At 34.6% G+C, this 13,049-nt stretch overlaps 1 non-coding gene and 1 pseudogene across 1 annotated transcript; both read left to right on the forward strand.

Annotated features, from left to right (window-relative positions):
* The first annotated feature begins 1,473 nt into the window (after positions 1–1,473).
* LOC147381109 (small nucleolar RNA Z103) lies at positions 1,474–1,571 on the forward strand. Its single transcript, XR_015174770.1, has one exon. It is a non-coding gene; the product is annotated as a small nucleolar RNA Z103 (small nucleolar RNA).
* A 6,632-nt stretch (positions 1,572–8,203) lies between these two features.
* On the forward strand, positions 8,204–12,287 carry LOC147381110 (putative wall-associated receptor kinase-like 16 pseudogene; annotated as a pseudogene).
* Positions 12,288–13,049: the final 762 nt, after the last annotated feature.

Genomic DNA, 13,049 nt, shown 5'->3' on the forward strand with positions numbered 1-13,049 from the left:
GTACTTATATGTGAATTAATAACCATTTTATTGTTGTCTGAATTGGATCTCTTGATCTCAACCTAGAATGGTTCTATTTGGCATTCATTTTGTACTTTGTTAAGAGATTAATTGAGGGAAACACATTGTTAATTGAAAATGGAATTTCTTGCCAGGTGCCCTATTACTTTGATCTTTTAATTCATATCCGAAAATGTCGTGATTGCTTGGTACTTTGTTGTCTCTACTGGAATAATATTGTAATTGTTGTTGTATCTTATAATTAGCTGAGTTAGAGTCAGATTTTATGGAAGCAGATATCTAAAATCTAATTTCATTGTAGATTTGTTTGTTTTGCTTTTGTTTATGCTTTACTGTCTAGGACATGTGTAAACATGTTTAAGAACATGGGCTAGTAGTAGATTGGAGCTTGTGATACCACTGTGGGATAGGGTGGGATCAAGGGAAGATTTATTTAGGAATTATGATGGCGAGGTGGGAGGAATTAAAGGCAGATTTAACTTAAACCCATGTGCATGTAAATTAGTGTAGGCATGCTTACTGAATTGCCAGCATTAATGTTCTCAATGATAACATTGAGAAATTAGAGTGTAGGTAAGGATAACTCTTGGTAGTTCTGCTTACCACTTATCATTTGTTGACATGTTTTTAGGTTCATATTTTTTGTTACATCAGTATATTCATGCATAAATACATACATTCATACATATGCATTAAAGGAGAAAATGCCAGACTTAGAGTTTGCTTGTGTCTAATGACACGAACATCCTCTTTGGGGTGATAAGGGGGTAGAAGAGCAAAGACAAAAAAGTTGGAGGGATATTATAAGAGAACAATTGAAATGTATATAATTATCATTCTTCTCTACTGGATTCAAATAGGATTCGAATCGGTTGGGTAAAGATCTAATCAAATCCTAGGATCCAAATAAATCATAGGATCTTAACACACTACTACTGTTACAGAAGAGTAGAAAATTGTTGGAGTGAGCATGCAAACTAAGGTGTATAGATGATTTGATTAATTACTAATAGACCTTTTATAAGAGTATTCATAGTTATTTGTGTGCAACAATAGTGTCTTGGGCACTCAATCTACTCCCATTTTTATGTATTATTTAACTTTCAGAGTCTTTATACCGAGAACATGGATGCCAGAAGGTCTCACTTAACCTATATGGAAATATTTATCTGTTAATCGAGACATGTTTATCAAACAAATAATTATAAATCTATGCCCAAAACATGACTACAAAACCCTTTTAATGGCTTATGATAGTTGGTCTTGTGTCATGTTCTTAGTTTCCAAGTTCCAAGTAATCTTATTTGAACACTGATGTTTTGTTTCAGATATTTGGTAAAATATATTTGATGGTCTTTCTTGTTTTCAGTTTTGAGTTTGATGGTCTCTTGGTTTATTTATTGTGTGTTCTTTTTTAAATAATTATTATGCTTTAGAAATTAAGGATGGAACATGGAAGTGATGATCCTTTCCCCACATGATCGACTCTGATTATAATGTGCTTTCCCATTTGTCTTTTGAGATTTTACCAAGCCAGGACTCTAATCCATTCATCTAATTTAAAATTTTATGTTTTTTATATCATTTACTAATTTTCCTTGTGTTTTTTTTTTTTTTTTTAAATTCTCAAAACAATACAAAGCAATTTGTTTCTGAAATGAAGTGAACCACATACCAACATATTTATGAACCCAATTGTTGTGATTTATTGAGTTTTTTCATTGGATTATCTATCTCAATATATCAATAATCGTAATCGAATGTAACAATCTTTGTTCTTCTAGGTCTGTTATTGTAATTATTTTTGTATTATCTGGGCATATTTCTTCTCCGTCCTTTTACTGTCCTATTCTATTTATTTGTTTTTAAAAGTTTTCTATTTAGCTGATCACATTCTTGTAACCACTTTTAATAGAATTGAACGTTCAATACTTGTTATGCTATTAGCATATAACTCTGGATGATCCATTGTTTTTATTGCAAGTCTAAAGTCGACACCTCTTATTCATGTTTGCAACCAACACTTGTGTCCAAGTTACCTGTATAATACATGCTTTCCATTTAGTTGTGCCACCCTTTAAGCCCCTTTGTTTTCTGTTGACACTTAGCTTATCTTCTTGAGTAGAATTGGTGTACTATTCTACAGGCACGCTGTCACCAGACGAAGGGAAGTGACTTACCTTTATTTGGCATTTGTCTTGCGGAAATTAAATACTTTTCACATTTCAAACTTTCAACCCTTTATATATTGCTTACTCTCCATATATTGCTAGTTTTCCCTGTACGATTGACTATTTCCTAATTATGTGAATTTGATATGTTTACTTATGTATTTATTTTCTCCATTCTCGGGATAATTGCAGGAACATAACAGTTTACCATCACTAAGGAAAGTTCTCGGGGATTTGAAGTTGCATCACCAACATCAATATGTAAGCTTTCTACTTGTCATTCAACTCCAAGTTGTGCACAAGATAAATTGTGTGTTAAATTTGATTGACATGTATATTTGTACTTATATATTGGTTTAGATGAACAATTTATGTTCTCTACCCCAACCACGAGTTCTGATCCCATTTTGCCTACAAGATAGATGGGTTTAAAACATGATTATGCCACATGTATAACTATGATTGGAAACTAGATAGATTTTTTTAATAAACATGATACCTTGGACACAATCTGGTGGGATGGACCAGATGATATATCTCGTTCTTCACTATTATAGTTTTGATGGATTTCTTTTTCTACCCAAGAAGCTAGAGAAAGGAAATGATCCATGCATGCCCTCTTTTCAAATATAATGGCTTTTGTTATTTCAAATTTCCAACTCCCCAAAGAAGAGTCTTCTAGTGGTGTATGTTGCTTTGAAATTTGAATGAAACATAAATATTTGGTTTCAAGTCAATCTTTATTGTTTCTAACTGTGTTGTCAAAGGTGAAGGTGTCAGCTTGCAAGGACTAAACAATACTTCACTCTTTCACTTTATCCATCTCATTCATTTTTTCTTTATTACTTAATTTTATATGGGTATAAGATACTTCTTTGTTAAAAGAAAAAAAAAAAAAGCAAAGCAAGCATGGGGTGGGAGGGTGGGTTCGATATTGTCTCAACCTGCCCCCCCCCCCCCCCCCCCCAACCCAACACACTCGCATACTCTCTATGTACTCTGATTAATAACAGTCACACACAACCCCACACCACCACCAACAACAACAACAACAATATAGGCTTTATGTGTTTTGTTTTTCTCTGCTTCTCTTGTATTTGTCTATGTATGGTACTACTTCTGCTCCCTCTGCACTCTACTTTAAATGGGCACCACTCATTTTTTTTATTTCTTGTTGGTCTTTGATCTCCCTCCCATTTATCTCATGTTTTAGCGTTGTGGGTACTACTCAATATGAATTTCTTTCTAGTTCTTTTTTTTTCCTCTTATTTTAACTTTGTGGATAATCCTCAATTCACTCCGACCTTTTCCTCCTTCCCCCCTCTCTCGTGTGTGTCTAGGGGTTGAGTTGTTCTTCCATAGAGCTTTTGTGAAAGATTTGACGGCCTATATGATTCTCTTTTTTGTGGAAAGGCCTTGATATGCCAACTTTGAAGCAATGTCGTAATAGATTTAGGGAAGTCCATAAATTATGGGACAACGCTCAGAAATGAGCCTAGACTTTCCTTACGGATGACAATAAATAAAAAGAGAATCAGCTGACTCCCTGTCTGACTTACATAAGAAGCAAATATTAGGCATGGAAAATCCTTGTTTGATCGAGTGATGCATAGTGAGATTACTATCCAAAGCGGGTATTTTTCTAATATGATTTACTGCATTATTTAATTTTATGGGAAGATATATTCATAGCTTCTCTATGACATATTTTTTCTTCAGAATTCCTTCTGCTTCTTTTTATGTTTGACCTATATTGATGGAAGTTTCTTTTATAGGTTGATGCTGGAACAGTTCTCATTATCACTCAACTGTTCTATGATACTGATAATTGTCTCCTGTTAACCATTTACAAGCAAAGTTTTGGCAGATTTCAGCCTTGGAGATGGTATAGTAGATCTATCATTGAATGAATCATCTTACGATTCATATTTTCTGAAATTTATATCACTTTTTGTCTTTAACAAAGTTTATAATTCGAACCAGTGGAACATGCTGACTAATCTTTTCCCAATATGAAATTATAGCTACCAAACAGTATGGAACAATACCTTGGAAGTTGGAACTGAAATGTGCAAGAAGATTTTAGCTCATGGGATCAAGACCTAGCACCTTTATATACTACACTAAACATGGACAAATCAGCTTTACCTATATTAAAGATTATTTCCCATATCCTGTTGTGGCCTTTGCTTTTAATATTTGGATGTGGACCTCATATGAAACTTCATATCCTTGGGTGATTTTTATTCCAAATTGTGGTGTAGTAGTATGTTTTGTTTGAGTTTTGAACCAAGAGTATTGGTTTTGTATACCAGGTTCTAACCTGAACTTTTAAATTCCTTTATAAAAAAAAATTAGGTTTTAATGTGAAGATTTAAATTATGGAGTGTCAATTCAGCAATCCATAGAAAGTGGGATGTGACAAAAATATTAATGTTTTGTGTGTGCGTGTGCACAACAAAATAAATTGACAAATAAAAAATGATCAATTATATTTTTTTAATTGAAAAATTGAAATACGACTGTTCTAAGTTGTCGTTAAAAAAAAAAATTTATCCCACAAAATTAGAAGTTTGATGTAAAGTTTCCGACAGATAAACGACAGTTATGGACAGTTGTTTTCGACAGTCCAATCCCGTCATTTTTTCCGACAAATGGAGACAGTCGTTTTACAAAAATGACTATGTTTTTAACGGCATCCGCAACAGTTGTTTTCATGAAAAACGATGGCCTAGAGCTGTCATTTTGCACTCATTTTGACGTAGTGATAAAGCAAGCAACAGTCTTTCCACAAAATTGGATTCTATTCATTGAAAGCAAAGGCGCCACCTGACGGAACTACATTGAACCTAAGTGCAAGCGGGCGAGCAAAGCAGCCTTTAGACCGTTCCTTCCGCTTGGGCCTCTCAGCCGATTTGGTGAATCGAATCATTTCATTCTCATATAGTGGCAAGATCGATAACAGCTTTTCTGCCCTGCGGCCCCTGTCGATGTTGGAACTTTCTATCTCATATAGCGGTAAAATGCATGAACACGTTTTTCACTCGTAGGGCCGCTGCCAAACTTGCAACTTGTATAGAAACCTGACGGAACGGAACTATAAATAAGGGTTCCAAACCTTTCTCTCCTGAACCTTTGGTCAAGTGGCTTACCTCTTGCAGATCCTCTCCTTTTAGTCGAGTGTAGAAGTAAACTTCGAGTACTGCGCTTGCTTAGCGCTTGCAGGAACAGCACGGCAAGGAAACTCTCTCTCTGATACGCCGGCTAGACTGGAGCTGGAACTGTACGGACAGGAGGAAGACGAAGTCTGCTCAACCTGCTAAGAGTACTGAACGGAAGGAGTTTTCCTCAAAGTCGCCGTCCCGTAACTAGAATCTACAAGTCACTTTAGGTCCAAAAAAATAAAAATAGATCTAAATATATCTTCTATCCCCACCAATATTGGTAGTCTCCTTTTATAATATATATAAAATAATAAATAAAAAAAACTCGTTTGCTCATCCCAATCCACGCTCGTTCTTTAAAATAAACGATTAAAAGGGTTGGTTAGATATTGAATTCGTTGGGAACATCATATGACAAAGAGGACATTCTTATAAAGAAATTTTAATAATTGAAATAATTAAAAATAATTTTCATTGTTCTTTCTCTCTTCATTGTCATTTTAACCTCACATAATTAATTTATTTATATTTTTATTAAATATTTTTTATTTAGATTTTTTATAGGTAAGCTGGACTTGAACCCACGACTTCAAAGTTATTTTTCATTTTAATGTTAGTTTGTTGTGAATGGTTAGAAGAATTTTTTTTTTTTTTTAATCTTGATTTCTTTAATTTGATTCTTTTCTAGTGTTTTTAGGTTAATCTTGATTTTTTTTTTTTTTTTTACTACATGCAATATGCATCTTAGATTTTTATTGGGTTAATAGTAAGCCTTTTTTTCATTTGTTGTGTTTCTTTATTTTTAAATTTTTAAAATTTGTCTTATGTTAATTAGTCATTTCTTTTGAAATTTCAAATAGTGTTGGGGACTTATCAAGGTATGACTTTTAGGTAATTAAAAGTCATAGCCGCCCCCCAAGATTCATGTTTGGCGATGTTATTGATACGTCATACCTTGACAAACTTTTGTAAAACATTACGTCATATGTGGAATCTCTTAATGTCTCAAGAAAATAAATAACAATTTTAGCAAAACTTAAATACAAAAACATAATTAGCAATTTTGCATTTGAAAAACGTGAAAGATAAATTTTAAATGAACTTTTTATATTATTTTGATAATTAATTAATATTATTTATATTAAATATTTAAAAGGCTTCATGTAGAATATTTGCCTAACGCCTCAACCCGTATCAAACCGCCATGAGTGCAAAGATGGGACTATTTTCATGATCCTATAAAGTTATTTATCAATTTATTTAATCTTTACTATTATAATGAGAGGAGTAGAAGAGGTCAACAACAAAAATTGAGTGGTCACAAATGCCCTCAATTTTATATTTAAATTTAATATAACCAAGATTGTTCTCAAATATTGAAACCCATGACCCTATGATAAGGTGGTTAGTTTTCAAATTTACAAAAAATATCATCTTTATTTTACTTTCTAATCTTTAAAATCGCTATTTATATAATTAACATTTTAAATACAAGCCCTTATGTGACATACCACCTCCTAGTACAATTAAATGAAAACAAAAAAAAGTGTTTGCTCAATTCCTTGTAAATCTAAAACGATTACAATTACTTAAGATTAAATTGGCCATCTCATTACATGGATGGCATATATATATATATATATATATATATATGCAGTATTTATATGACATATGATGACTGTGTAGTGGTCTTCTTCTCTACGTGATGTTATTTTAGATTTAAAAAATCACGGCTAGAGATTATTGGCTAATCATTATTTGCAGTGATGAGCTCAATATTTGCATAAAAGGTGAAATCAAGATTATTGATCTACCATATTAGCATTTAACCCCGACTAATAAAAAATCCTAAATCTGCCCTGGTCAGTAGTAGTAGTAATAATAGTAGCCCTGATCAGTCATGGTAGTAGTGTGTGTGCGCGCGCGCGCGCGTGTGTGTGGAGAGAGAGATTAGGTTGCTAAACATTTTTTTCACTATTGATTAATATATTTTAAATTTGGTGAGTTCAACGCATGCCCATCCTTTCCTCTTTTTTAATCATTTTTAATCTAGTAAAGGGTTGAGTTTGTTAATTGGGATTTGGGCCAACGTGAGAATCAATGTGACCCAAGTTCTGTGATCCGTGTAGAACCACGTGTAGGGTCATGCTGGCCCCAATGAGACCACAACAGTTCATTTTAAAAATTAAATAAATAATAATCCATATTAAAGTCTTTCAAAATGAATAGCCATTAAACTCCCCAACTTAAAATTCAAATATAATAAGAAAAAAAAAATCTATAAATTATTTAGTTGTAGAGTTCTTAAAAATTGTGCACTCTTATCATGTGATGCCCCATCTTTTCCCTTATTTTTTATCATTATTTTTTATTATTTTTATTTAATTGCAGCATAGATACGTAGTCTATCTGTCTATGCAACTCACACCGGTTTTAGCATCCATTTCTTTTCTGTACTCCTTATTATGGTCCAGGCTCTTTCATTGACTGGGTGTGGAAGTCTATCCAATTAGTCGGCTCAGAGTTAATAGTTTTCATAAAAATAAAGAGTGGGGATTCAGAACGGTGTCTAGGCAAACGTTTTTCAACATGCATTAGGTGTCTAGGTGGCATCTTAGTATTGGGTTTTAAAAGTTATTGGGCTGCTAACTAAGTCGTGAGAAACTCCTTCCTTCAATTGTTTTAATTACTAAAATTAAAAATAAAAACCATGTCTTTCCTACTTAAAAAAATGAAGATTTTCTGCTGATCAATTAATTAGACTTAATATTTTAGTTTGTGACTCAGTTTTGTGTTTGATTAAGTCTTTGTAAGACTTTGACTAAGCAAGCAAAGAAAAGTAAGATAACAGGAAAGAATCTCCATGCAGGCAATTTCTTATGTCTTTCTTGGTTCTCTTGGCCGCTTATATCCCCCCTCCCCCTTAAGCAGCTCCATCCCTCTCTGTAACATAAGAAAAATATTGAAACAAAGAGGGGAAGCCATGTTCACACAACTTCTCCTATTTCATTTCGTCCTGTTATCGGTAATGGTGGCATCCCAAACCTTAATGCCTCATTGCCAACAAAGTTGCGGAGACGTAAATATTCCTTACCCATTCGGTATCGGTAAAGGATGTTACAGGGATAATGGATATATATAGGGTAACATGCCACAAGAATTATAGCACTCCAAAAGCTTTCCAAGGTAGTGGTAGTGGAAATGTTGAGATTCTAAGTATAACGTTGGATGAAGTGCGCATAAAAGGTCTGGTTGCAATGGAATGTTATGACCGCCAAGGCAAAAGATATAACAGAAAACGAACAGGGATCAATTTGAGGAAAACCCCATTCAGCTTCAATACCACCAAAAACAGGTTCACGGCCATCGGGTGTGACACCTTGGCGAGCCTCAGTAACAATTGGGACCAAGAATTCCAGACCGGGTGCCAGTCGATATGCAACAAAACAGATGTAATCAATGATGGGTCTTGTTCGGGTATCGGGTGTTGTCAGACTCAAATTCCCAATGGACTTAGGGCGTTCAATGTGACTCTTGGGAGCACTTTCAAACATGCCAACTGCTGGGAGGATAACCCGTGCAGCTATGCCTTCTTGGCTGATGAAGGGTTCACTTTCAACAAAACGGATCTCCACACCAATGGAACAATCAATAGAGATAATATTGTTGTGGTGTTGGACTGGGCTATTGGGAATGGGACGTGCCCAGAAGCTGAAGAGTGAAATTCAACATCTTATGCTTGTGGTCTGAATAGCTTCTGTGCAAATTCTACCAATGGCGGATATCGATGTTTCTGCAAGGATGGTTACGAAGGGAACCCATATCTCCGAAACGGATGTGAAGCTGAGTTTTCTTTTAAAAAAATAATTGCCTAAGGTGGCTTAATTGCTTAAACAATATATTTAAAAAAAGAGTCATGATAATTTGACTACCCCACCTGGCATACTCAATTGACTGACTACCTAATGTGACAAGTTTGGAATCATAGATCTGTGCTCCTTGGGATACACAACTCCTATGAGGAAGTGCAGTCGTGTATCCCAAGAAGCGCAGATCTACGATTCCAACCTTGTCACGTCAGGGTAGTCAATTGAGTTTGTCACGTGGGGTAGTCAGATTATCACGATTCTAAAAAAAACTAAAAAACATGTATACTCCCTCTTCGTTTTATCTTTTAATAAAAAAGAGAAGGGTATGTTAGTCTTTTACACAATAAATACATTTATTATGCCATTAATAAATACATATATTATGTTATCATTGATTGCCAAAGCATTTACTACAAAAAAAATATTTAATTCAAAGAGTCCTGATAATTAATATGATTCACCAGGTGGCATACTCAATCGATTCCCTGACGTGGACAAGTTCGGGAACCGTAGATATGTACACCTCGGGATACACTTTTTTAGGGGAAAATGCAATTGTGTATCTCAAGTCGTAAAGATTTACGGTTTCCAAACTTATCACGTCAGGGAGTCGATGGAATATGCCATTTAGTGAGTCATATTATTACGACTCTAATTCAAAATACCTGAATGCTTATAGCATTTATTATGTAAACAAATATTTATTATATAAAAGACTAACATACCCTTGTCTTTTTCACTAAAAGATAAAATGAGAAAGGGTATTATTAAGAAAAAAAAAAGTGTTGGATAATGCTAACGTATCCATGAAGTATTGGACGTTAGCATTCCCCTATACACACACGGTGCAATACATGTGTTTTTCTCTTCAAAGATGATTACTTAAGATTAAAGTGACGTGACCCTATCATTAAAGAAAATAGGGATTACATGTGGATTTAACAAAGATGGCACAACACTTTAATTTCAATTTATTTATTGTGAGCTATCTTCTTACCCTGGTAATAATGGGCTTGATTGATGCAGATGTCGATGAGTATGAGAAGCTCCCACATCCCTGCCATGAAAAAGTGAATTGTGAAAATAATAATGGTGGATATAGTTGTCCTTGTCAAGAAGGCTTCCATGGGGACGGTACAGCAACCGGAAGTGGTTGCACCCTTAATACAAAACCAGTTCCAGTGATCCAACTTGTTGCAGGTAAATGCCTCTTTTAACATGATTTTAAGTACAAGTTAATGGGATCAAAAAAACTTTACTAGTAATTTTCGCTTGTAGACTTCTACTTCAAGAGCTTATCTTGTTTACTCTTTAATCAATTTCAAGTCCTCAATGAGTGATACCCTTTTGTTATCTTCAAATCCTGTCCGAGACCAAGATGACTTGTTATTGTACATCAACGAGGCGGATAGTCAAGCCGTCCCAAGCCTGTGGAATCTCACCAGATAAACAAGATGACTCGGCCAAGATTTTCAAAACCTCATTTGAGTTAGTAAAACATGGTCAAGTCAACTGGGATTTGTACATTTTTATTAAAATGATTTATTTTTAAGAATTTAAATAAATAATATCGAAATAAAATATGATTTCAAGATTAAACATCTTCTAATCAACCTTATTTTATAAATAAATAAATATAAATATTTTTATATAAATATAGATGAATAATTATCAACCGCGTTAAATAGCTTATCTAATCCAAGATGAGTTGACTCGTCCAAGACCATTTGGTTGCATCCATGAACAAGATGAGATGTCAAAACCAAACTTAAAACCATGTTTGTTGTTGAATGGTATTTGTAATTTAACTAGTTTAACTTGTTTACAATCCAGGTACTGGTCTAGGCTTTTTGTTTCTAATCGCTTGCTATGGCTTATTTTACCGGGTATTCAAGCAAAGAAAACTCATCAAACTCGAAGAGAAATTCTTCCAACAAAATGGAGGTATGTTGTTGCAGCAACAAATCTCTTCACGTAAAGGTGTTTCTGAGATTGCCAAGATTTTTACTGTGGACGACCTAAAAAAAGCGACCAACAATTATGATGAGAGTCGAATTATAGGCCAAGGAGGCTACGGTACGGTGTACAAAGGAATTTTACCTAATAAAAGAGTAGTAGCCATTAAGAAGTCCAAAATAATGGATCAAAGCCAAATTATACAGTTTATAAATGAAGTCGACATTCTTTCTCAAATCAGCCATCGAAATGTTGTGAAACTCTTGGGTTGTTGTTTAGAAACAGAAGTTCCTATGTTGGTTTACGAATTCATTTCTAATGGTACTCTCTTCCAACACATTCACAACCCAAGCAATGGAAGTAGGCCCCTTTCCTGGGAAAATCGTTTAAGGATTGCAGCCGAAACTGCAGGAGCATTAGCTTATTTGCATTCTGCACATTCGATACCAGTCCTACACAGAGATGTCAAATCCTCCAACATACTATTGGATTAGAATTACATAACAAAAGTATCTGATTTTGGAGCTTCGAGGTTGGTTCCTCTTGATCAAACTCAAATGACTACACTCGTTCAAGGAACCTTAGGCTACTTGGATCCTGAATGTTTTCACACGGCTCAATTAACGGAGAAAAGCGATGTTTATAGCTTCGGTGTTGTTCTCGTGGAGCTCTTAACAGGGGAGAATTCCATTTCACTGGAGAGATCCGAGGAACATAGAAGTCTAGCAATGTTTTTTGTTTCTGCCATCAAAGAGGACAGTCTCTTTCAAATTCTTGAAAAATGAATTGAAAATGAGGGTGACAAAGAGCAACTGTTGGCAGTGGCTGAACTAGCAAGGCAATGCCTAAAGCTGAAAGGGGAAAACAGACCCACAATAAAGGAGGTGTCAGCGGAACTAAATCGATTGAGAAAGTACCAAGAACATCCATGGGTACGACATAACCAAGAGGAGACAGTTTATTTGTTAGGTGAACCATCGAATTCTTACACAGTTGATGTAACTGGTCAAGAAAGTTTGAGGGATCACTACACACTAGAATTAGAGATGGCGGCTCGATAATCATTCAATAAGACATCTAAGCTAAAACTTGCTTTTGATACATTTTTGCACTTTTTAATTTTTGGGATTTGTATGCCTAGTCATGTAAAACAATCATGTATCCTTCTTCTGTGTCGTATACTAAGACTCAAGAATGTTTTATATACAAAATTTGTACTTATTTTATAATTTATAGTTTATATGAATTCTTATCGAGTCATCGAGTATGACTTCATGTCGAATGGGTGGTTCCACAATAATTGAGATCTAGTAGTAAAACTCATGCTGGAAGTGTTTGTGCATGTCTCACCAGACTTATGTTGGATAGATTACCTTAGATACATATACATATCATCATCATATTCTTTAGAAGCTTGAAAAAGCTAATTACGCCTCTTTATATGCATTTGGTGTATGGGTGTGTTGGTTGGTGGGGGGGGGGTCGAAAAAAATCATCCTAATGCCTCGAGATGTGTGATACAATTATGAATTTCTTCTAGAGTTCTTCGAGCACCCTTGGAACTTGGATGGATACTTGCATATATGCACTCTAATGCTAAATCAGTTTTTTTCCATAAAATATTGACTTGGGTAAGACAGAATTATGTGTAGAAGTATGGCTCAAAACATATTGGGTCCGGTCCAAGAATGTTTTGTTTTTTATCGGTTCAAGGTAATTTAGGTTGAGCTTGTAACTTATGTAAGTTGCCCACTTATGTTGTAACTCTAAGTCTAAGTCGTTTCTAGATGAGAGAGTAGAGAAAGAAAGAAACCTAAAGAGGAGAGGTTGAGAGGTTTGAGAAGATTGAGATTTAAAACAATGTGAAA

Source organism: Akebia trifoliata, unplaced genomic scaffold (genome assembly GCF_017979445.1).
Source record: "Akebia trifoliata isolate Shusen 1 unplaced genomic scaffold, ASM1797944v1 Contig00755, whole genome shotgun sequence".
In the NCBI taxonomy this organism is placed as follows: Eukaryota; Viridiplantae; Streptophyta; class Magnoliopsida; order Ranunculales; family Lardizabalaceae; genus Akebia; species Akebia trifoliata.